Here is a 25,559-nt window from a genome sequence, read left to right as displayed (position 1 = left end):
GGGGACAGGTTCAGGGGAATCTGATGGCATGGGGTGACCACGGAGAAGATGACGCACCTGGGAGTCCCATAGCGTCCTGAGTGTCCTGGGATGACCACTGGAGTGCTTCAGCGAGCTGGGCCTCACGTACTAGGTGTGTGCCTGGTCCAGAGTCTTGACCCAGCCCCACGACACTGGTCCGATCTCTGTCACTAGACGTCCCCTCTGCCTGCCGTAGGACGTCATGTGGACAGGTCACTCGGGAGACCCTCTTCCACATCTGGCCTCTTGAGCCCAGCCTCTGTCCTGAGGCTCCCCACGTGCGTCCGTGGGTGGTGACCTTCTTTCTCTTTCCACGGCAGGACGGACACAAGTGCTTTCTCCTGTCCTGGGTGCCGCTGGGTGTGGGGACAGAGCTCTCCTGCATATGGACGCCCTGTGAGGACAGGAGTTTCCGTTTCTCTTGGGTAAATGCCCAGGAGCTGAGCGATTGGGTCATAGACTTGAGCTTTACAGCAGTGGCTGGGTCGCCCGCTGCGGTCCCCCTTTCCTTCTTCCCGTCAGTGGGATCTGAGCAGGTCGGTGGCTGTGCACGTCTCCAAGGCCGCTTTGCTTAGGGTTTGGGAAAGACTCTGCCATTTGGGCGGGTGTGAGGCGGCATCTCCTCGTGGTGTGGTCTGTGTGTCCCTGGTACCGAGGAGTCACACTCTTCACGGTGCTTAGGGGGGGACCCACGCGCCCCGTGTCAAGAGAGGCCGTCTTTATCTGTCTTGTTGAGTGACAGGACTTCTCTCTCACTGTGGCAAAGTCCTTTGTCAGAGAGTTGTTTGGAGAATGGTCCTCTCAGACACCATTCTCAGTGGAAATGTTGATGAAGCCAGCTTCTCCGTACTTCTCCCCACTGCGGCTCATGTTCTTTGTCCTAAGACCTCTTTGCTTTTCTCGGGTTGGGAAGATGTTTTCCTGTTTTCTTCTGCACCTGGGAGCCCTGCGGGGCTCCTCTGGGCGTCTGGAGCCCCCTCCCTCCCTCTCCCTGCCCTGGGGCTTGCCCTTCCTGGGTTTGCTCCCTTATAAATACTCCCTTTATTACTCTCCTCTCACTCTTTGCACGGTTCCCCTCTGTCTCCTCCTGAGACTCCCAACGAGGCACCCATTATGGATATTGTTAAATACCCAGTTTATGAGAAGGCGACATCCCTTCCTCCCCCTCATGTCAGACACCCACTTCCACCTGGTGGCCACATTAGCGTCCGCCTAGTCCCAGCTGTGGAGCCCAAGGCCAGGTGGGGCTGCTCTGCTGCAGGATGCATGTGGCACCAGAGCTTTAGGTCATCGAGGGCGGGGACCGTGTCAGTGTTGGCTCACCCTGGACCCCCCCAGGAGGCGCCCGATGCATACCAAATGGCAAAACCTGGCCTAGCTGAGCCCCAGGGTGTTATCAGGTGCCCCGTTTGTGCCCTGCACCCCGGTGGCTGAGGACGCGCCCCGACACTCCTGGGTGAAGCACACGGGTACAGGTCCTGCAGGTCCAGGGCTGGGCGGGGACCTGTCTTCTGGTTCTTGTGTTGTTTGCTCTGAGCATTTCAAGGAATTTCGTGCTTGGCCAATGCACTTGGCTGCGTGGGCTGCAGGAGGCTGGGGCAGGAGGCCCCGTGGTGGGCAGCGTCCTGACGGGACAGCGGTGGGTGGCTCCCTCTGCCCTTCCTTCCAGCACGTGGGAAAGTCCTCAGAGTTGCTTCCAATCCCGCCTTGGCCACACCCTGGAGGTGCGACCTTGAGCTCGTGTCCTTGACTTGGGCAGGAGCTGAGTAGTACCAGGACCCTGGGGCCCCCAGAGCATCCTCCTCCCTGTGGCCAGTGCCCGAGGCCCACGTCCTTAAGGCCGCACCTGTCAGCCGCCCCAGGGCCCAGCCTCCGTAGCTCTGTTTTCAGGGTCACCTTCACAGCCAGGGTCCCCCCCAGTTAGGTCACAAGCCAACTCCCAAACCATCAATGTGGCCGGCTGGCTTAGTCTGGCCATGCCGTCCCTTTCTGGGCAGGTTGGAGCCTGGCCTGGGCACAGGGGCTGTGAGGTGGGGCTGGGCCCTCCCCTCCCATGCAAGGGAAAAGGCTACCAAGGCTAGGGACACCCCCACCCAGGACAGGAGCCCCTGCCACCACGTGCCTTCCACTCTGGGTGTCTTGAAAGCAGAGGTGATGGCTGCCTGTCATTGGAACAAAATACTCAAAATGATTAACTAACGAAGAGGCAGGAACCAAAGGGGGGATACCTTAGGGTGTCCCCTAAGGGCTGGCCAGTCACCTCAGGACCTCCCCCTGGGCCTTGCCTCCTAGAGGTCCCACTGCCGCCCAGTAGCGCCACCTGCTGACCAAGCCTTTAACTCAGGGGCTTTTGGGGGACTCTTAACTCAAACCCCAGTAGCTCTGGGTGCAGATATCTGTCCCTCCACGTCCTTGCTGTGAGGACACAGACAAGTCCAGGCACCAGCTCCGGGAGCCTCACTTCCACAGGAGAGAGCGGGCGGCCTCCCTGGAGTCTGCGTGGAGGAGCCGACAGGCGCAGGCCCTTGGCACCCAGGCTCTGGCAGGCGCTCCCCGGTAGCAGTTTTCTTGTAATTATTGTCATTCCCCGACGTGGGCCTCTGGGAGTCCAAAGATGCCCAGGGACCAGCTGCAGATCATTAGGCTTCATGTGGCTGACATCTGGGCTCCGAGAAGCCAGTGCGGCCGATGTGCCGCAGCCACCCACACCGTGGGACACGGCTCACGGGCCCGGGCTGCCGGTTGGGCCTGTCAAGCATCTGTGTGGGGACGGGGAGGACCAGGCTTCTGTCCAGTCTGCTGTCGCAGGGCTTGTTGGATGAAAGCCTGTTAACAGGCTGACCCGGAGCTGCCCGTGACTGGGGACCAGGGCAGGAAGCAGGAGGAGGCCTCAGAACCAGGGGCCAGGCCTGGTGCTGCATGCGTCTGTGTGTGGAGACTTGGGAGGCTTCTCTCCATCTGACAGGATCAGGACCCCTGGCCTTAGGCTGAGCACGTCACTGTCAGGATGAAGGAGCACAGCCACCCTCCCTTTAGTAGGAGGTAGGATCACCGTCGGATTCCTAGGCGGCTCATGCAATTTCAATGAAATGCCTTCAAAAGAGAAGAGCGTGGTGGCCTTCCCTTAGACTTTGACATGCAGGCTGAGCACCAACAGGGTGACCATCTCAGGCCCCGTGGACAGAGTGGTCCTCAAGGAACACAGAATAGGAGAGAAGGGACCAGGATCTGGCTCCAGTGGAGCACAATGGCACCTGCTTGGGTCCTTACGGGAGGGACAAATGGACCTCAGTCCCAGGGCCAGATCTGACTGTGAGGAACAGGAGCGTGCAGTCCAGCTCATGCAGGAAGAAGAGGAAGCAGTTCTGCTGAGGATCAGTCTGGGCCTCACTGCGGTCTCTCCGCTAGAATTGGCAGGAGTGGCCTCAGGTCTACCTGAGTCCGAAGCGCAGTCTCTCTTGGTTTCTCTGTGCAGCCTGTCCATTTCGAAGCAAAGATCTTGTTTGATGTCTAAGAGGGTCTCATGATGTGTCCATGTGGCTAGGCTACAAGTCTCTCTTTATTCAGCAGAGCAGTAATCTAGGTGCTGCTCAGAAAGTGTCTGATAGAAGCGATTAATGTCCATAATCAGTTGACTTTCAGGGTGGGCCTGGATCAATCAGTCAAAAGACTGTAAGAGCAGAACTGAGGTTTTCATGAAGAAAAACTCCTGTCTGAAGACAGTAGCTTCAGCCGTGCCCTCTTGAGGACCTGCCCTGGGGTTTTGGATTCACTCAGCCACCCCGCCCCAGCCTTGGCATTGCATAAGCCCCTGCCTTGCAATAAACCTCCTCATGTACTTTCATGGTTCTGCTTTGCTGGCTGCCTGATGTCACTGCCTCTGTCCAGACTCCTCTTGTCTCCAAGCTCCCTTTCTGGGACAGCCCTTCATGTTCCACTAGTGTTCATTAAAGTACACAACGAGTTTTACCGAGCACATATTACATTCTAGGCCCCACACAGTGGAGAAACCCAACATGGTCTCTGACCTCTCACAGAGCAGTGGGAGACACAGGCTTTAGTCAAAGAATCACACAAGCCAATACATAGTACAGCCTTTGCTAAGGGCTCAGATGGAAAAGTCCAGAGGACCAGAGGTCTGCTCCACCTGAGGGGCCAGGGACAGCGGCCCTGATGAGTGGCTTCTGGATCCCGGCTCTGAAGGAGGGAGTGCGCTCAGGGGAGGAGTGCGGTGCGACCAGAGGGTCCTGGGCAGGGGGACAACGTGGCACAGGGGGTGAGGCGGGAGGGAGAACGGCAGCTTTGAGGATGGGCACAGGATGGGGGGGCTGGAAGGAGAACCGTAGGAGATTGGCCCCAATGCGAGGCCCCTGGGCTGGGCCTTCTGGGCCTCGAGGGCTGTTGGAGGATTTCAAACCTTGTTTCAAAAGCCGCTGAAGGATTCCTAGCGGGTGGATGATGAGGCCATTTCCCACTGAAAGACCCTCCAGGTGACTGTGTGTGAGGGGGACAGCTGGGGCCAGGGTGGGCACAGGGAGGGCAGCCAGGGCCTTGCTGTGTCCGGGGGCCTCCTCTTAGCAAAGGAAACAGCTGCTCCCAGACTGAGGACAGCGTCTCCCCTCCAGAACCCCCCACACCGTCCTGCCCCCTCCCCTCCATCTGCAAGCCACCGGTCCACCCACAGGGTCCTCCCCACGCGTCTCCTCGGGAGCTGCCTGAGCCCTGGCCGGGGCTCAGCAGCCTCTGCATCCCGCGAGGGCACTTTTCCCGGGTCATGCTTTCCCTCAAGGTGCAGCCTTCTCTGCACCATGAGCCCTGGACGCCAGCCAGGCCCACTTCTCCAACTCCTGGTCTTTGGAGATCAAGCTCAGGGCGAACCATTGATCGAATGAACCAACCAGTGTCGCCAGACTTCTCCCCGGGGCTCTGCGTTTCCAGAAGACAACAGCAGGCCACCACAGGAAATGGCCCTGGGACTTCCACCTTCAGGATGACCGGGAGAAGGGACTCTCAGAGTGGTATGTTGGAAAGGCTCGCACGAGTGGTGCCCTCTGTCTCATTGCTGGTTCTCATTGGCTGGGGAACCGCAAAGTTGTGGTTTTTTTTTTAAATTAATAATGATACAGGCCAACATTTCCTAAAAGCTTTCCTTGGAATTTCAGTACCAGGAACATTAACAGGTGCTGTGGACACAATTCCTTGATCAAATGGTGTCTGAAGTTCAAGTTCAAATTTAGAATAGGTTTCCCCAATCCGAAAGGTCCCTGTGCCACTCACTAGGGAGAAAGGTGGCAGCAGTGTTTCCAAACTCATTTAACCACGGAAGCAGAACAGCTTCTGGTCAGAGGAGCCATGTGGCTTTGGCCACCTCCCCGGGAGTCACTCTGGTTTGTAAAGCAGCAGTTTGCCATGAGCTACTCCGTGTTGAGTACGGTGCCAAGATGGGATGAGACCACACCTTGTTTGTACAAGGAAACCACCACCATCTGCCCAGGACACAAGGGACAAATTGATGAAGGACTTTCACATGACAACGTATCAAACTAAACCAAGGAGCCCCTGGACAGTGGACATCCCAGGTCACATCAGAAACACCAGACACAGGAGCTCCGCAACCCACAGAGGAGCGTCCCTCACTCAGGCCCATAAAAGGGGAGCCCCTCTCCCCCCAGGTTGAACACGATGGCACCTTGACTCTGTCACCTTGACCCTGTCACCTGGTCATTCTTCACGAGTCTTGCCCAAGGAAAATTGCCACAGCAATGAGCCTCTGGTGTCCTCTTGCTGTGGGCTTCACCAAGGGTGGTTTCTCCTGCCTGTGACGCCCATGCACAGACCACCCCAAGCTGATGCCTCCCGCTGACACGGGGACACTGAAAGTGCCATTTTCTGTCTGGAGCCTCTGCTGTGACAACTCTGCAGTGCTGGTTTGTTACCGTCCTCATCTGACCCTCGGTGACTCCGACTCTGAGTCTCCCTGTGTCTGTGCGCCTGGCGCAGCATCCTGTGACCCTGAGGCTGCTTCAGCCCTTCCTCGGTCTCTCCGTGATCTGTTCATGTATCACTGGGTGACGTGTGTGCCACTCGAGTGCTGTAGAAATTAGACATCAAGATTGGAATAAAGAGCCTGTGTTTGCCCAGCACCCGATGACCAGGTGACCCACACGCGTTCAATGACCACTGCCAGGGACAGTGGCCCAGCCTGTGAATTCATTGTCATTCACAAGCCCTGGCTGGTGGAGGGACCCCTCGTGCTTGCTGTGTGGATGACGGCAGTTCACGACGTCTCCTCTCCAAGTGGGGTGCACTGGGTCTCCCCGCCCCGGGACCCCGCACTGCCCCCTGCCTGAGCCCCACTGGCCACCAGCCGGCTGCCTCACTAACCCCAGAGAGGCCAGGGGACCTCTGGTCACGCACACACCCATTACTCCCTGCACCGCGCCGGCTGGGTATGGTGTCTGCTCCAGGTCACGCTCACTCCTTCCACACCTGTCCCCCCTGGCGGGGTGTGTCCAAGTCGCTCTGTGCCCTCTGGCCAGCTCCTGGAGCCAGGCAGGGCACACCCCTCCCAGGGAGCAGGTGCTGCAGCTGCGTGGGGCCTCCCTGGGCTTTCAGGGCCACCCGAGCAATGCCCATCACAGCTCCCAGGGTGCCTAGTTGCCCAGAGGCCTGCTGTACCCAGGAGGCTGGGGGACGGTCAGAAGTGCAAACCGGCCAGAGCAGTGGGGGCCAGGCCCCTCCATGCTGGTTCTGGGCAGCGAGGGCTCTGGGCAGCAATGGCCAGGTGGAGTGGGCCTGGTGGGCTCTGGTGGCCTCAGGGAAGTGTGACTGGGAGCAGAGGGAGAGCTGACAAGGTGGGACCGTGCAGGTAGGACAGACCTTTGATCCCAACAAGATGGAAACCTTTGTATGAAAGAGTTTTATTTCAGTACAACTATGATAGCAACTGCCCAGAAACGACTAAGATCCTAGGGACAGAGCATGGCTATCCATGTGACCACACAGGCCGTGCCATGTCACGGTCATTTAACATAATATTTAAGAGTTGGAGATGATCCAGGGAAATGCTGAAGGACTGACAGGTAAATATATATGTGAACGTGGATGTGTAGACACACATACACATAGACACACAGGAAACAAACAGGTACACTAACACACCAGCACATCAAACAAGCAGAGTGATTCAATATGCACCTATACACATGCTATGAAGAAACGTGAAAAATGAATATATAAAATAAAAAAATCAGAAGGCTGAGGCAGGAGGATTGTAAGTTGGAGGCCAGCCTTGGGAATTCACAGGACTGTCTCAAAACACAAAAAGGCTCAGGTTGTGGCTCCATCCTTGGTACCACACACACACACACACACACACACGTACGTATATTTATTATCGGGAACCTATCTATACACAGAAAGAGATACTGGAGACATACGCTATAGTGTGAACAGATGCTGGATGGTCAGCACCACTAGTTGTACTTTTTTTCTTCTTCCTATTTTTCTCTTTCTGTTCAACATATTTTTTTTCCTTTCTTTTTGGTGCTGGGGATTGAACCCAGTGGTGCTTGACCACAGAGCCACATTCCCAGCTCATTTTATTTATTTATTTTAAAATTTTTCTTGGTTCAAGCCTGTTTCCTATGTTATCTTTTTTTAAAAAAAAATTTTATTTATTTGTTCTAATTTGTTACCCGTGAGAGCAGAGTGCATTTCAGCTCACAGTACACTTATGGAGCACAATTTTTCACATCTCTGGTGGTACACAAAGTAGAGTCACACCATTTGCATCTTCATACATGAACTTAGGGTAACGATGTTCATCTCATTCCACTGTCTTACTGCCCCCTGCCCCCTCCCTACCTCCTTCCCTTTTGCCCAGTCAAAGTTCCTCCATTCCTCCCATGCTTCCCCCATCCCCACAATGGATCAGCATCCACATATCAGAGAAAACATTTGGCCTTTGGTTTGGGGGATTAGCTAACTCCACTTAGCATGATATTCTCCAACTCCATCCATTTACCTGCAGATGCCATGATTTTATTCTCTTTTATTGCTGAGTAATATTCCATTGTGTGTATATGCCACAGTTTCTTTATCCATTCATCTACTGAAGGGCATCTGGGTTGGTTCCACAGTTTAGCTATTGTGAATTGTGCTGCTATAAACATTGATGTGGCTGTGTCCCTGTAGTATGCTGTTTTAAGTCCTTTGGGTATAGACCGAGGAATGGGATAGCTGGGTCAAATGGTGGTTCCATTCCCAGTTTTCCAAGGAATCTCCACACTGCTTTCCAGATTGGTTGCACCAATTTGCAGTCCCACCAGCAATGTGTGAGTGAGTCTTTTCCCCCACATCCTCACCAACACTTATTGTTTTTGTATTCTTAATAGCTGCCATTCTGACTGAAGTGAGATGAAATCTTAGAGTAGTTTTGATTTGCATTTCCCTAATTACTAGTGATGAGGAACATTTTGTCATGTATTTGTTGATTGATTGTGTATCATCTTTTGAGAAGTGTCTGTTCTGTTCCTTGGCCCATTTATTGGTTGGCTTATTTGTTTTTTTGGTGTTAAGACTTTTGTTATTTTTTTCCTCAATTTTTTTTTCAGTTGTCAATGGGCCTTTATTTATTTATTTTTATGTGATACTGAGAATCGAACCCAGTGCCTCACACATGCTAGGCAAGTGCTTTACCACTGAGCCACAACCCCAGCTGTCATTTTATTTCTTATTTTGAGAGAAGGTCTAAGTTACTTAGGGTCTCACTACATTGCTGAGGCTGGCCTCAGACTTTCGATCCTCCTGCCTCAGCCTCCCAAGTCGGTGGGATTGCAGGCGTGTGCCACGATTCAACATATTTTCTTTTAATAAGTGTACGTTACTTGAACAAGTCAGGCAAAATGATTTGTGGCCACCAAATTCATATTTGGTGAAAAAATGCAGATACAAGATTTGGAAGCTGCAGAGAAAGAAAAGGGAGAGGAAAAAAAGTTTAATGGCAAAAAGTGAATTTTTCACAGACTGACCCCAAATCTTTTCCTCACTGGAAAGCCCATCCCACCTTACGCAACTGGAAAGGATAGTAACTATTTTCCCATCTTAAAAAATGAAACTACAAAAAAGAAAACTAAACTAGATAAGCGCTCGATGGAAATAGAAGGAATACTTTAAACCACCAGTTCCTCACTGGGTCCTTACACCAGGAAGGCAGCGGACGGTTCATGGAGAATCTGTAGACGTGAAGTTTTATCCACATATTGTGAGTCTGGATTAACTTTGGAGGGGCATGGTGTCATCGGACCTGCAGCAGGGCCTGTCACCACAGAAGAGCTTCAGAGTCACGGCTGGGGACAATCCAATGGCATAACCACTGCCCTTTTCCTGGACTCGTTTAACCAACATGCATGTGGTGCCCACGTGTGCCTGGTGCTAGGAGACAGTGGTGAGCTCACACCCGTTGTCCCTGCACTGTCCCAGGACCTGGGACTTCAGCACTCCACGTGGACACTCGGGCTAGCCTGCTGGCTGTGTTTCATCCCCTCGTGAGCCTCGGGGTTGTGTGAGCGTTGGTGACTCCCGGGCCTCCAAGTTGGGTGTTGATGGGACACTCTGAGGTGCCAGGCCTGCACTGCCACACCCAGACTCTGGCTACGGGGCTGAGCCCTTGCAGAGAGGCTGGCCACACAGGGACCTACGCATTGTCCAGCTCAAACACGCAACGGAGTGTGAAGACGGCACAGACACAAGATGTGAGTTTCCCTGCTGGTCACACGCTGCGATGACTTCTCTTGGATCCACTGGGTTAAATGAGACATTAAAATTAATTTTTACTCTTTAAATGTGGCACCTAAGAAATTCAGAGTTTCCTGTGTGGCTGGTTCTGTCCTATTGGACGGTGCAGGGCCGGGCCCTGCGGAGCCAGTGGGGACGTCGGACAGTGGAGCGGCCTCTGACGTGTGGGCCCAGCTCAGAAAATGGATCCCTCAAAGGCTAAGCACTGGCAAAAACGGAAGCCGCATTTGAAGGCAGAGAGGGTGGACCTCAGGTGGGCAGGAAGTGACTGCTTCCTATTTCCTTTTGCCCACCTTTGAGTCATCTGAGGGATCTGTCCTAAAGGTCCCTTCCTGGCAGGAAACTCTGGTGGCCATTCCTGGGGCTCCCCCACCCCTGGTTAGGACAGGGAACATCTTCTGTCGTCAGTCACCCGCTTCCCATCATTGCCAGGGAAACACCCTTTGAGGGTTTGGAGAGACGGGGAACCCCAGTATGTAGGTCATACCACCCAGCTCCTCTGGGGTCCAGCCATCCCTAGGTCACTTCTGTGGGAGAGGCTGAGCCCTCCGTCTCCCTGCACCTCATCCCAGGCCCTGCTCCTCTCTGCACCCACCCCCCACATGTCTACACTACCTGGCTGTGACTCGTCTCTGGCGGGCACACAGGTCTGGGACACCACACAAGGGCTGGGTCCAGCCTAATTCTGTGTTTTATTTGGCACAGCGTTTGGCTTTCAATCTGACTTCAACATCAACATTTCACTTAAAGTGATGAGTCTTCTCTCTCTCTCTCTCTCTCTCTCTCTAATTTCTTAAAAAATTATATTTAAATTTACAAATAAAAACTGTACCCGTGCTCCTTGGTAGGGGCCTCCGTTCTGATCAGCCCGTGGTTAAGTTGAAAAGACTGTAAATTAACAGTGCACTGGACGTGTCTTGCCGGCTAATGTCAGCACCGAGCCCAGGGGTACTTTGGACGTGCTCAGATGGCTTGCGTTAGCCCACCTGCGGGCAAAGCCACCGAGCGCAAAGCCTATTTCATAATAAAGTCCCGAAAATCTCCTGTAACTCACTGCCCTGCGCTGGGCCCGAGGAACAGGACGCCGCAAAGTTGAGAAATTACAAGTCAGGCCACAAGAAATTGGGGACCAGCTGTGCATGTGTGTTGGTGCATCACACATATCTCAACATACGTGCGCACTGGGCGATGGCTAGGCAAGGTGATCGACCCCGTTACCTCACGTTCTTATCATTTTTTGAGGGAAAATGCTTAAAATCTACCTTCTTTGGAGTTCTCAAGGTCTTGGGCTTTTGCACAGGGTCACTCAAGCATCGGCAAGGACAGCCACCCTGGGTCCATGTTGCTATGGCAACAGATGGTGGGGGGGGCTGTAGGACAGAAGCCGTTCCTCTCCTTTTAGGGACCACATAGCTTTCTAGACAAGGGACCTTCCTATCCTCTGGGGACTAGAAGTGAACCAAACGTGGGGTTAAGGAAGGGCCAGGGAGGTACTCAGGGTGTGGAATTTAAGGAGGCGCTCATTCCTGCACCCCTCCATTGGGAGCACTTCCTGTGCACCCAAAGGCCTCCCCGCCTCCCCTGGTCTCAACACCACCGCTGGCTTTTCCTTTATTTCCTTCCAAAATATTATCCCCCTGTCCCCTGCCACCTTCTTTTTGAGTTCTTAAGGCCAAGGGTCCTGTGTGAGTCTGAGGAGCACCTGCTGGGTTGACTGGAAAAGAAGGCCTAGCCATTGCTTGGGCAGGAACCATCCAGAAAAGTGGCGGCTGAAGGGGACAGAGGTGGTAGGGAGCAGTAGGCAGACGTGGGCCAGGAGAGGCTTTGTTTCAAGGCAGGTGAAGACGGAGAAGGTAGGATGGATGTATGGGAGGGGGGCGGGGGGGGGGACTGACGGAGGGAAGGGGCTGCACATATCAGGGGGCGGGGAGGGGACAAGGTGGGCACAGTAAGCTCCATCCATGGCTGACGCTGCCTGCCGCCCTCCTCCACCTCTGCTCCTGGCAGCCCTCAGAGCTGCTGTACGCTCCTCCTGCAGAAGAAGCAACCCGGCCCAGGGAGGCCCCACGGCTGGCCCAGGGCCCCACAGTGAGGTCTCCCCTTGAGGATCTGCGGTTGAGGGCTGGGGACTCTGGCTCCAGGACAAGTGCTCGGGCACACACGGCTCTCAGGGTTAACCCAAGCAATGAGCCCGTGCTCGGTGGGGTGAGGGTGGGGCTGCTGCAGCCTCGCCCAGCTCCACCAGGGGCACCCTGCTGCCTCTCAGGGGGTGCTGCGTCCTGCTCAGTGGTGGGAATCGGAGTGGACGCCTCTCAGGCCTTTTGTCCCCATCCTACTCCCAGCCTGCTATGCTTTCCACGTGAGGTGTCCCCCGAGGGCTCACGTGTGAGACTGTGCAAGGATTTTCAGAGGTGAAACGCATAGATTATGAGAGGTGGATTAATCCACTAACCGGATTAACTGGGTGGTAACTGTAGGCAGGGTGTGGCAGGAGGATGTGGGCCCCTGAGGGCGTGATTTGGGGTTTCTGTTTTGTCCCTGGGCAGCGGAGCCCTCTCTCTGCCTCCTGTTCGCCAGTGGTGACCGCTTTCCTTGACCACCCCCTCCCACCACGATGCTCTGCTTGACCTCAGGCCCAGAGCCATGGAGTCGGCCAACCAGAGACTGAACCTCTGAAACCATGAGCCCAAATAAACTTTTCCTCCTCTAAGCTGTTTTTCTTGGGTCTTTGGGTCACAGCAAGGCAAAGCTGACTAAAACAGAGCCCCGGTTCCCTAGGAACCCCAATACTGGTATCGTTATACAAGGGGACACAGGGTGATCCATGCCCGTGTTCGTGCGCCATCTACAGGTCGTATAATAGTGACCCGACGTTGCCTGTGAGCAATCAGATTGCCATCACACCCTGGTGCCCATTCTGGGGACACTACCACCCTCTGCCATGCCCCAAGCCCAGGAGGACCTCTTCCCAGGGAACCACATCGTGGTGACCGTGGCCACATATGGTGGTGGTGACGAGGACTGGTGAGGACAAACTCAGCTCCGTCTGATTCCAAAGGGAAAGGGAGGGAAGATTCCACCTTGGCCGAGAGGGGCCCCTTCTCCTGACACGGAGGCTCGAGGGAAAGGGTAGCAGCGTGCCCACAGGGACAGTGGGGGGCGTGGACAGGAGGCCGAGGCTGAGGACTGCTTCTTTTCTCACAGAGGCAGGAGGTAAGGAGGGCAGGTGGGAACTGTCAGGGCTGGGGATTAAAGGAAGAGTTGGGTGTTGGGGCCGCTACATTGAGGAAGCTCACCAGGGACCCCAACAAGGACTGGGCCGCGTTTGGAGACCACAGAGTGTCAGTGATACCAGTGAGCCCACAGCTCCCTGCAGCCTGGAAGCCGAACCCAGGAAGGTCAGTCATTGCAGCCCTCTAGGGTGGAGGGTTTGCTCAGCAGCAGGAGCAGGACCCCAGAACCAAGGGAGCTACTTAATAGCAATAAAGACTGGTTCATACCCATGATGATCTGGTTTAAGATGGCACATCTCTTTTCATTGTAACAAAACCCCGACCTTAGCTGGCTTGAGTTGATTGGCTTACACATCCAGCAAGTTCAGGGATGTGATGGTTTCAGGCATGGCTGGATCCAGGCATTCAGATAATGTCATTAAGACACCCCTCTTGTCTCTGGGCTCTGCTTTCTTGTGCTGGCTTCACTTTCAGGTAGTTTCTGTCTTTGCAGAGTCCTTCTTTGCCCCCCGCAGCTGTAGTCTAAAACCAACTGGCTTAGCAATTTTCACTGAAAGGAAGCTTCCCTTTCCCAAGAGTTCCAGAAACTTCCACACAATTTGTGCTTCTATTAGACTAACTTAGATCACGTGTCTAGTTCTGAACCCATTTCAATGTTCCAGAATGTGATGCTTTCATTGCCCGGGTCTGGGCTGTATGACCTTGCCTGGAGCCAGCTCTATCTGAGACCCAGAGGGTGCAGGTACACAGAGAAGCGAGGGGGAGGCTGAGGAGGGAGGTGGAGAGCAGGTGAGGTGTGCATCAGGGTCCGGGGTAGGGAGGGCGGCAGTGCTGTCAAGAGGAGAAGCCGGTGTTGAGAAGGAGAACCCTCAGAGCAGATGCTGGGACCACTGAGGACAGGGTTTTGGGGCTGTAAGCAACAAAAATTTCCTTTGTCCCAAGCAAAAAGAGCCTCACTAGCAGGGTCTTCTGATGGATCCCAGAACCGACAGAGAGTGAGGGGTAAGGACTAGACCGTGAACGGGAACCAAGACCCCGCTGGGGCTGGGAAGGCAGGAGCCACCTGGCTCTGCTGTGCATGGCTGCTGCCCTGCATGACCTCCAGCCACTCGACCAGGCTCAGGTTTGTGACCAGGACCACAGAGCGAGCATCCTGCGCTGGCCTGCCTTGGGCGTCCACCCAGGGGCTGGCCCGTTGGGAGAGGGAAGGAGCCCCACTTCCCACCAGGAAGCCCTAAGACACCGTGGGCCGACCAGGCTGGATGCTGGAAGGACAGAGAGGTGGCAGTGTTGGTCGTGGATGGCGTGAGGCTCAGGGCGAGGGGTGCTGCTGTTCCGTCCCTGGGTGCTTCTGTAGAACTGTCCCATGGGCCGGGTGTCACTGCTCCAGAGGGGAAACAGTGGGTGACGTCACTCACCCAGGACGGCGGGTGGCAGAACTGGGTCCCAAACCCACCCCTGCCCGTGTCCAGAGCCCAGGCTCTGTCCTGCCCCTCCTTGTGGTGGGGGGTCCACCTGGACCTCTGCAGGGGCAGGCTGGCCCCTGGGACTTGAGTCAACAGACTCAAACCACAGCCCTCAGATGCCCCTGGGGATGGCACCTGCCCCCAGGATTGGTCCCTCGCTGGAAAAGACCCCTGCAGCAGCTTGAAGAAAGGACAGCGATGTCCCCACCCTGTTCCCAGCCACGGACCTGGGTGTTTGTTTTGTCCCTTGTTATTTTGATGTCCCCTCAAAGGAGGAACCCCCTGGGCATGTGGAGTGGCTCTAGGAGGGGTCTGAGTCCCGGGGGAGTGGACTGGCCATTAATGACCTGGCGCCAGGGCCAGCGGCTCCTGGGCTCCCCACACAAGACCCTCCCACCCCACCCAGGGCAGGGACCGGCCGTCCTGTAGCTGAGCAGGACTAACACATCCTGACAGCCCGGAACCGCGTCCCCGGCCTGGGGCGCTGGCTGCTCGCTCTGTGCTCCTTGAAAAGGAAAAACTTCCTGTTTGCGAAGAGAAAACAGCCCTCCCCACGGCTGGCCGCCCCAACATCAAAGTGTTCTTACAAAACAGCATCCCGATGGCTCGAGTATCAATGAATCAGGGACATATGGATCCCATTTGCTGTGAAGCACACACGGCCCTAAAAATCCCCGAGAAACACCAGCTAAATGGGTCAGGTTTTATTGAACCCAAAATCTCCAAGAAGAGAAGAGTTTTGATGGACACCAAACCAGAATACAGGACTGGCTGCCCAGAGTGACCGTGGGGCACCCCGGGGGGTCCCCAGGCCACGGTAGATGGAGCTATGGGTCTTGAGAATATGCACCAATGAAGCTGGAGTTGAGTGCAGGGGGGTGTGGGGAGCTTTCCTTTCCGGGGACATGGTTTGAGATTCGCAAGGCGTGACTCGGGGTCGGTGGTGTCGGGGTGTCCCCACCTCCGGGAAGACACCCAGGACAGGAAGTGCCAACAAAGGTCCCCAGGGATCCCCTCTCTTCCCACCTTGGGAACCCACCTGTGGGACAGAAAATGGAAGGAGAGAGAGAGTCGGAAGAGGAAAGGGAAGAAAGAAAGAAGGATCAAACAAAGGAGTGGAAGGGACGTGGGAGGGCGATGTCCTGTGCCTTAGGCCCTGGCTTCGTCCTCCTGGTCCCGTCCCCCCAGTTTGTGGCCCTGCTGTGCGGATATGTCATCCGGAGACGCTTCACCCTCAACACGCTCAGACGGGGTCAGGTTAGGGCTGCTCCTCTCCAAGGCGCTGTCCCAAGGAGACTCTGTGCACCGTGGACCGATCTGTGGGAGCCGCTTAGAGGGACAGCTGAGAGCCCTGGAAGAGGGCCCGGCTTCGTGACCCCCCAGCACAGCCCAGGCCAGGGCCAAAGACGGGGCTGTGGTGGGGGGTCCCGCGGCCTGCATGGGGCCCCGATGGTGCTGAAAGACGAACATTCCTGTCTTGGGGCCTCGATCTTCCTTTCGGTAGGTGAACCAGCTCTGGCCACCGGCCCCTGGTGCACGAGGTCACCAGGATTCTATTTGACTTTTAGTTTTTGGATTGTGCATGTGTATGTGCACGTGTGTGTGTGCGCGTGTGTGTGTGTGTTCTTGTCACTTTCAAGTGGGATATGGAACGTTACAAACAAAGCCCATCCTTCTCCCATCCGGATCGCACACCAGCTGGGTGGGGGTGGAGCTGGGTGGGGGGGTGCGCGGGCTGGGCCCACATGCGTAGCACGTTTCCTTTTGAAAATCCCAAGGCCTGGCCCACGCTGACACGAAGTTATTATGTACTTTTGTCGTACAACAAATTATCATCCTGTACGGTTGCAACAGGCATTTCTACAGAGAATGCAGGTTGTAGCAATTTTGTCACACAGAGTAATATGTCACAGAGACCATTCTGGATTTAGACCAATATATACAGTTTCTGGCCTAAGCAGTAACACATGTTTGGAGGAGCGATGGTTTCATTTTACTGGAATGGACAGTGAGTGGAAACACATTCCAGATTTCTACTTTTTTCCCCCCTGCCCTAAAATTTTGGCAGGCAGAGTTCTGCTTGCTCTTGAGGTTTTCAGCTGCTTGGGGACCGCGCCGCCGCTCTGAGTGCACCGGGCCTGCGTGTCGAGCGACGGTGACTCATGAAACCGAAAATCGCGGCTCACCAGGTTTCCCAGAACCCCTCCAAGAGCTGCTTTAAATGAATGCAAATGGCATTAAGATTTTGCCCAATAATATGCTAGCTCAAGTTCAGAGACTTTCGACAGCTAATTTTATGCTTTCAGTGTCTGGCCTTGTGAAAACCACACCCCCTGCCCGCCCCCACCCGAGAAGAGCCCCTGATGGGGTTAAAGATGGGCAGCCAGGGAGAGCCTTGCATTTGCTCCAGAACCGGGAGGTGCCCAACTCAGAGCTGCTCGGGTGTCTCTGCTGGAGTCCCAAGGGGACACTGTGTCTGTCACCTTGCCACTTCGAACAGAGTGAGACCAGGCAGTCAGGTTGCTAACCAGTGGCACTGGATCCCAGAGTCAGGAATCCCTGAGCTGGAGAAAGGAAGGACTCGCTGGCGGGACACCTCTCTTGAGCTGTGTAGCAGCTGGAGTTCTCCTGGATTCGGTTGCGTGGTTTTTTCTGGGGTGTGACTGATAGTCAGGCCGTCTGCCTGGCACCAGTGGCACCTGGCGGGGGGCCCAGAACACAGCAGGTCCTTGGCAGTCCTCTATTTTCCAGTTACTTTGATGGCACCCCAGGATCATGAGCAGGTTGGGTGTAGGGACCCCGAAGTTCCTGCATACAACTTTCTCCCACTGGGGGGGGGGGCTTCGTGGAAGTGGAGAGAACCCTTTAGACAGCTGTCCTCACCTGGGACACTCCTGTCCCTCAGATGGCATTCGGCACTATCTGGAGGGGCCTTGCTTGTCACCAAGGGGGAAGGGGCATCACGAGCACCCTGTGGGCAGGGGTCAGAATGCTCTTCACATAGGATGGTCCCCACAACAAAGAATCACCTGGCCCCAAATGTCACCAGTGCTGACCCCAAGAAGCCCTGGCCCCGAGGAAAGGCAGGCCCAAGCCTCGGCCTCATGGAAACAACCCAAGTGGCTTATCTTAAAGACGGTTTTAAAAAGAGCGACGAACACCAAGTGTTCCACACACTCGCTTAGGAACTAAAACGTGGCCCAGCAAACTTTGTGCACAGTGAAGACCAGTTGAGGAAGCCGTGTAGGTGACAGAGAGCCGGGCCAGAGCGGCTTCTTGTGGGCAAGGGGCAGTTCCACTTTGGATCACTGCGGAACCAGGCAGAGGCCCCTGGTTGTGATCCGGAGCCTCTCTCCATGGGAAGGGACCCACGGCTCCTGTGGACCATCACTGGTCACAGGTCAGGAGGGCCACGTGGGAGGGAGGTGGCGTGTCCAGGTCTAGGCTATGTCTGGGCCCCACCCCCCACCCCGCTCAGCCCACAGACACTTCCAGACCCTGGCAGACGGGAGCAGCTGACCCTCTTCACTCCCAGGAAACAGTGGACTTTCTCTGGAGGCTACTTCCTGTCTCTCCGTCTGCAGCCACGGTGCGTCCCACCAGAAAGCACCTCCTCTCTGCTCGACCGGTCGAGGAGGGTGGCCCAGGCTGGCCTGGGCCCAGCCAGAGCCTCAGTGGAAGAGGTGACACGGTGACTTTGAAACCAAATAGCTCCAGGGTCTGGTCCTGACTCTCCCCCCATGGCCCTGAGACCTCGGGCCTCGTTCTGTCATCTCTGGCATGGGGACATGGGGCTCTCCCCCGGGGTCCAGCCACAGAAGATTCTAACAGAGAAGAGCTCGGACCCGCCCGGTGCAGGCCTGGAGCCGGCTCCCGCGTGCCCTTCTCTGTCTCTCCACGAATGCTTTGAGCTCCCTCAGCCCATCCTCTAGGTCTGGAGGGAAGGGACCTGCCCAGCTTCTCGCTGTCATGGAGAGGCAGGAAGAGGCCACACCAGGCCCGACAGGCTCAGAGTCCAGCTCTCTGGTCGTCCACCCTAGGCACCACGTCTGCCTGGCCGGAAGTTCCCCTTTTCTCCTCCTTGGCTGACACGTGCCCCCTGGTCTCCCTGACTTGGTCCCAATGTCTCAAAAGACCTGGGAGCCCCCACTTTTCCTTTCAGAAGCAAGAGAGGTGCTCAGGTGACATTTAATGACATGAGAACTTATGGCAGCGCTGCCTCCTGCCCCCTTCACACACACGCACACACACTCACACACGGTATGCTTTCACACCACGTGTTCAGACTCACACGGATCACACGCGTGCTCTGTGCCCGCACCCCGTGTTCACTACCCGCACACCCACACACAGGCCTGCAGCCGTGCACGAGCTTCTCTCACGCAGACGCCCGCACGCCTCTACGCACGCCGCGCTGGGCACTGTGTGCTGGATGGCAGGTCCCAGGTGGCCTGAGCGCTGCTCCTCGTCCCCCCTGTAGGGCTGCCTAGGGACACCTTGCGAGTGGGTGCGATTCCTGCTGAAATCCTTGTGACCCTGTGCGTTTCCAGTTCCTCTAATCCCCCGTCAGTTGGAACCAAGCTGTGTTCGTGCCACATGTTATGTTCCAGAAAGGCCTCCGCTGGACCCACAGCTGCCAATCGGAGGCAGGGACAGGGCCAGGGCAGGGCTGCGGTGGCTTCTCCATGAGGGGGCTGTGGTCTCGGGGGCAGGTGGCTTGTGGCTCCTCCTGCTTCCTCAGTTTGCCCAAGTCCAGCAGCGGCTCTGGCCCAGGTCTGTCCCTCAGGGTCAGGAGGACCTCCCCAGGGAGACCTGGATCTGAAGAAGAGAGGAAGGGAGGGGAGGAGAGGGGAGGGGAGGAGCACCACCTCCCCTGGGTTTCTGCCCCAAGGCTGCAGAGGGTGGGGGACGGCCCAGTGGATCTCGAGCTCCAGCCAGACAGGCTCTCAGACACGCTTCACTCTCCCAGGAACATCTAGCCTGGTTTCTCACTGCCAGCGTGCGCCAGGCCTGGGACGGGTGCCTTCATCTCACTTCACTCCAGGACTCCAAGAGCGAGAGACAGTTGCTGTCCCCCTCCACTTCACACAGGAGGGGACGGGGCACAGACAGGTTGGATGACCCAACGTCGTGCAGCCGGTGTCGCTGGAACTTGCAGTGGGGAGTCTGACCTGGAGGGTAAGCTCTTGCTCCTGGGGGGGGTCAATGTCTCCCAGTTCACAGATGGAGAAGCTGAGGCCAGAGGAGGAAGGAATTGCCCCACCACCACCACCACCAACAGGTTGACGTCAGAGACGCGCGTCCCCCATGTGGGAAAGTCCGGGTCTTCTCCTGCTTCCACTTAGTGATGCAGAAAATGTGGGCTGGCCTCTGGGGTGGGCCCAGACCTGGGTCAGTACTTGAGTCACTTGGACGGGGACTCCACCTCTCAGAACCTCAGCGTCCACGTATATGAAGTGGGTGGGATGACTGTCCCCACCCCGTGCAGCAGTGGTGGGGTCCTAAGGACAAAGAGGCTCTGCCCTGGGCAGGCCAGGCTGGGGAGCAGGCCAGCCTCGCGGTGGGGCCCCCTCGACTCGCACAGAGGGTGGGAGAGTCGGTGAGAGTGTTCGAGTGACAGATGTGGGAATGCCACGCAAAGATGACCCCTTGGGGACGAGGAGCACGTCCTGAGGCCTGGGGAGACCCCTCCTGTGCAAGGTGGGCGGCGAAGCAGCCTCCAACCTCGGTGCACCACTTCCCCGTTCCTGGACCTTGGGAAATCACCTACTGTCATCTGCAGAATGGGAGGGATGACTGTGGCCCCACGTGCTCCTGGCCGTGGGTGGCACCTGAGTCCAAGCAATGCACGCAGCGCCCAAGCTGGGAACGTGAACGTCGCTACTGGATCCACACAGGCTTGCTGCTGGTCGGAGCCCTGGGGACGACGGGCTGCAATGTGTCCTTAGTAGTTCACGCTGTAGTGGGGAGGTGGAGGGGGAGCAAAGGTGTCATGTGGTGCAAAGGACACTGTGGACTCTGAACCTGGACTGTGAACTCTGAGCTCTCTAATTGGCCAAGCCAGAGAGGGAAACAGGATGCGCGGTTTTGTCTAGAAGTTCATGAGACAGATTATTTTTTTTTTTCCCTGTTGTACTCATGGAGAGGAAGGAGACACAGAGAGGTTAGGATACTCCAGCCAGGTCACACAGCTAGTGAGCCGGTACTGGGTTCCAGGTCTGAGTCTTTGTCAAGCCTGTGGCCTCTCCGAGGTCTGTGGCTGCTGATCACAAGACAGCACTTTGCCACGCTCTGCCCGGCCGCCTGCACCCTTCATCCCCGGCCCCACATGGGTGGATTCCAGGTTGCAACCAGGTGTACAGTGGCCAGGGACCTGGGACCTGAACTTCCCAGCACTGGGCTGGTTGCAGTCACTTGGAGGAGAAGATAGTCTGCAAACCGTTTTGGGTACATTAATCAGGAGATGGAGAGGTGAAAATAGAATCCCCAGAGGCTCGAGCAGTGAGATGGACACGTGATCATTTGGCCTATAAAGCTGGCGATATCCGCGGTGCCACCCAAGGGTCTCCACCTCATATGTGGCTTTCGACCCTAAAATAACTCACTTGTTCCCTTGAGCCTCTTCCTGGGAAACAACCCCCAGGACTTCATGAGCTGGCAGGCTGCATCCATTACTGTCTCCAGCAAACACGGGCCTCTTAGCTGGCCGCGGCTGGAGGGGGGGCTGTGGGGAGGGGCTGTGGCCTGAAGCTGGGCCTCCCGAGTCAGGCCTGAGGCCCGTTACCTGCCAGGTCAGTTCATCTCACGTGATGGTTGGTTGTATGTCTCAACTCACCTGGCCACAGGGCCCGGATCCTCGGCCAAACATTATTCTAGATGTTTCTGCGAGGGCACTTTTGGATGAGAATAGCATTCGAATGGATGGACTTTGGGTGAAGCAGGTCTCCTGCCTGGTGTGGTGAGCCTCGTCTTATTAGGTGAAGCCCAAGTGGAACAGAAAGACCAGCCTCCCTCTGCAGAGGCAGATGCCGCAGTGTCACCTCTCCTGGCCTCCAGCCTGTGGCCACCTGTGGGCTGGGACCCGGCAGACTTTGTAACTGCGTGGTTCCTTCCAGTCTCGGTCTGTCTGTCTGTCTGCCTACACACACACACACACACACACACACACACACACACACACACACACGCACGCACAGAAGCTCTTTGACTCACAGTGGGCTCGTGCCCCACAAACCCACTGCAGGTCAAATACGCCCTCAGTGCCCCCAACAAGCCCAGCTGAAATCAAAGGCCCAGGCCAAGTGTGGGACGTGGGGACAGGGCACGCGTATGACACAGACATGTTCTGCCTCTCTGGGGATCCCTGACCAGCTCCCCTGGGGACAGGGTGGCGGCGGCCCCGAGCCCGGGCTGAGGAGCTGACTGTGAAAGGCCTGTGAGGGTCTGAGGCCAAGGGCACCCAATGGGTGGAGGCGCCCGCGGAAGAGCACCTGCAGGGTCAAGGGCAAGGAGGCGCCTCCCACCCCAGCCCGAAGAGCTGGAGCTGTCCTGAGCCAGCTCCATGTGACTGAAGGGGGAAGAGGGACCGTCTGTCCATCACGTCCCGGGTGGCAGTCCTCATTGTCAGTTGGTAAGCTCGGGCGGCTGGTGGGCAGCGTCTCCCAGCCCTGCCACCTGCCCCAGCCCCGTCCCACTCTCTCCAGAAGGCGCCCACCCCAGGGCCATCTCCTGCTCTGTGGCTCCCAGCCGAGACCTGGCGCGGCCTTGCAGCCTGGTGTCCCCACACCTGAGCCAAAGGCCTGCCTGCGCTGCCCGACGGCTCGTGTGGCCAGAGCCAGGTCCACAGGCCCCTTGGAGCAGCTCAAGACCCCGGAGGCTGCCGGGCATCTTGGAAAGACCACCACACCAAGGCCTCAGGGCTGTCCTGGGGAGTGGGCCAGGACCGCTAGGGCTCCATGAGGGTCCCCCGGTCCATTGGTTAAAGGCGTGGTCCCAGCCTTTGGTGCAACTGGAGGTGGTGGCTCTAGGGGGCGCCTAGCGGGAGGAAGCTGGGTCAGGGACTTGGCCTTGAAGGGATATGGGCACCTGGTCCCTTCCTGTCCCTCTCTTTTGCTTCCTGGCCACCACAAGGTGGGCAGTCTCCTCTGCCGGGTTCCCCTGCCATGACATGCCACTTGCCCCAGGCCCAGAGCCATCGGTCCAACCCATCACGGACTGAAATATCTGAAGTGGAGCCTCTGCATGTGATCTACCTCAGGCCTGACGTCACAGTCAGGGAAACCGACCGTTCATGTGGCTGGACCCCCAGGGGCCTCTGTGGCCTGGTGCTCAGACACGAGGACCGTCAGGTGGCTCCCTCCATCTCAGTCACGCCAACCCGGCCCAGGACACTCAGTCTCAGTTCTCCAGGGAGGGAGAGGGCAGGTGGCCCCTTTCTCTCAGCTTATCCAAGAATTCTGGGAACCTGCTGCAGACCAAAAACCAGGGCCACACACCGGATCTTCCTCACGTGCCAAGGTCTTGTGGTTTTTGGAGGGCAGGGGCTGCTCACTGGTGACCCCCACTCCCTGGGGCCCGTCTGGTCATGGTGTCATCACTGGCCTTCTGCTAGAGCCTGGACAAGTGTCCCCCAATGGCCCATGGTTGTAAGTTTGGTCCCATTCTTGTCACTGTTGGGAGGTGGCGAAAGCTTACAGAGGTGGGGCCTGGTGACTAGTTTTAAGGTCACTGGGGCACATGCTTGAGAGGCATGTGGGACTCTTCCTCTCTGGTCAGTTCCTGGCCTTGAGGTGACAGGTTTTGCTCCGCCACACTCACCTGCCATGATGTGCTGCTTTGTTACAGGTGCAACAGGAAGAAGCCAATCAATAATGGACTGTGAGCCCAAACAAACCTTTCCACTTTATAAGCTGATGACCTCTGGTGTTTTATTATAGTGACAGAAAGCTGACCAGCACCTCTTCTAAGGTGAGACAGGTAGCTTCCTGGTTGTCCAACCTGTGCAGCTGTCCAGGGCCCCAAGCTCCACTCTTATATTGTATTAGGTGTTATGTGTCGTCTAGGGAGGGCATGAGGAAGATGGGGGGATGCATGCAGGTTGTGTGCAAATACTATGCCATTTATACAAGGGACTAGAGCTTCTGCAGATGTTGATACATGGGAGTCCCCTGATGTCCCCTGCAGATGCTGAGAGGTGTACGGTATTCCCCAAGAGCTGGATAAACAGTGACTGACTCCCTCCCCTGCCTGCATCGGCAGCCTGAGTTTGGGACCTACTGCTTCCATTTTGATAGATGAATAACGTTAAGTCCAGAGAGGTTCCGTGATTTTCTAAAGGTCACACAGTTGCCCACTCTTCCAAAAGTCTCCAAACACAGGAAAGGGGAGGAAGTGAGGGCACAGGTCCGTAAATTTGCTGATGATGTAATTTTTTTTCTCTTCTGAATAAAGAGACTTGGCTCGGTTTGTAACCTGGAGAAATGCAGACTATTTCCCATTCCACACCCAACACACCACAGACCCTGCGGCCTCGACCGTCAGCCTGCGATCGTCCCCTCCCCACGGAGCTCTGAGAAGCGTTGCCTCGATGCTCCTTCGACAGAGGAGGAAACTGAGGTCCCAAGAGGCCGAGAACCCCGCCCAAGGGCCCAGAGCTGGAGAGTTCCAAGCTGGGCAGCGGCCATGGGTCCCGGCCCCGGAGGTGACCTGACCCTCACTTCCTCAGTGGGGACAGTGCCCCTCGGAGCCATGCCACGCTCTGCACTTGGGAAAGCTGATGCGGGTGAACAGCGGAGTCAGGGGGGCTTCCCACTGTTCCCCGTGGGCCACCCACTCAGGATTTTGAATATTAAACCTTGACCTTGGCTCTGAGCCGGGAGCAGGGAAGCTCCGTCTGCTCCTGGGGCCCCGCCGCGCCCTCCTGAGCGGGCGTCTCTGCTGCAGCCTGCCCTGTGCCCCGCGGCCTTGGAACCGAGGTTCTGTGTGGGTAGAGGCTGGCGGACAGGGAAAGGCCTTGACATTGCAGGGTCCTCCAGAACCTGCCCAGACGCAGAGGGAGCCGTGCCCTTGAGGGGACTGGCCAGGGGCCGATGAGGTCAGGGTTCAGAGGACGCTGCGGATCCCGGGTGTCGGAGCAGCGGGCAGGCGCCCAGGCAGGATGGGGAGACGCCGTCCAACCAGCAGCTCCGGTGCTGTGCCCCTGGAAGCCACCTCTTTCTGTTCCTAAACAGACCCCAGATCTGATCTCTCTCCAGCCCGTCCAGCCCCGTCCAGCCCCGTCCTGCCGTGGGAGCTGGCCTGGAGCCCTGAGATGAGCCCACGGATTTACTTTCATTTGATTTCCATCCAACAAACATGTAAAGACGGGGACACACACACTGGGTGACAAGGAGGGCAAGGAGCCCGGGCCGCAGTCCCGCCTCGGGGCAAAGGGTCTGCCCCCGGGGCCAGCTGCCTGGGTCTGCAGGTCCACCCCACCAAGGACAACTCAGTGGGCAGCTGTGACCCTCCTCTCCTGACCTCTGCATAGAGGGAAGCAGCACAGGGGACAGCGTCCAGCTGAGCCAGCTCATGACCGACCAGGTCAGGGGCAGGCACACGGGGACAGCACGTGGGCTCTGTTGTTATGTTATCCACAGTGCCTGGGAAACTGTCCCCGAGCCACCAGCAGGAGCAAGGCACAGGCAGCTAGGAGTCTCGAGGTGGCCCTTCCAAAGCAGCCACATCCATCTGACATCCGCCCGGAACACGCGTGCTGCTGCGCGGCTCCTCGCATCTGGTTCCCTAGGGAAAGTCCTCACTGGGATTTTATTGGGTACAAGGACAGGTGGGTCCACCTGCCGCTGCCTTCCTGTCCCTGGCGTTGCCTCCCGGGGAGGTGTCGGTCACGGAAAGCTGAGGTCGATATTCTCATCGACACTGAGCCCCCGCTCCTGTTTGTGTCCCACGTCACTCCGTCACTCCACCCAGTTATCCAGCTCCAGGCCTCAACAAAATAAAGACCTTAATAAAAAAAAAAAAACATAAACAGTCCTTTGGCTGT

The 25,559-nt window shown here is 56.6% G+C and overlaps 1 long non-coding RNA gene across 1 annotated transcript in view; it reads left to right on the top strand.

Annotated features, from left to right (window-relative positions):
- The window catches only part of LOC106145148 (uncharacterized), a 48,674-nt gene extending 24,286 nt beyond the window's left edge, over positions 1 to 24,388 (top strand). The window contains exons 2-3 of the long non-coding RNA XR_013440042.1: positions 23,363 to 23,485; positions 23,969 to 24,388. This is a non-coding gene — a long non-coding RNA (uncharacterized LOC106145148). The remainder of the gene's footprint in view (positions 1 to 23,362; positions 23,486 to 23,968) is intronic.
- Positions 24,389 to 25,559: the final 1,171 nt, after the last annotated feature.

This window comes from Ictidomys tridecemlineatus, chromosome 1, assembly GCF_052094955.1.
Source record: "Ictidomys tridecemlineatus isolate mIctTri1 chromosome 1, mIctTri1.hap1, whole genome shotgun sequence".
Taxonomy (NCBI): Eukaryota; Metazoa; Chordata; class Mammalia; order Rodentia; family Sciuridae; genus Ictidomys; species Ictidomys tridecemlineatus.
Note: the sequence above shows the minus strand (reverse complement) of the source record. Positions and strands in the feature narration are given on the sequence as shown.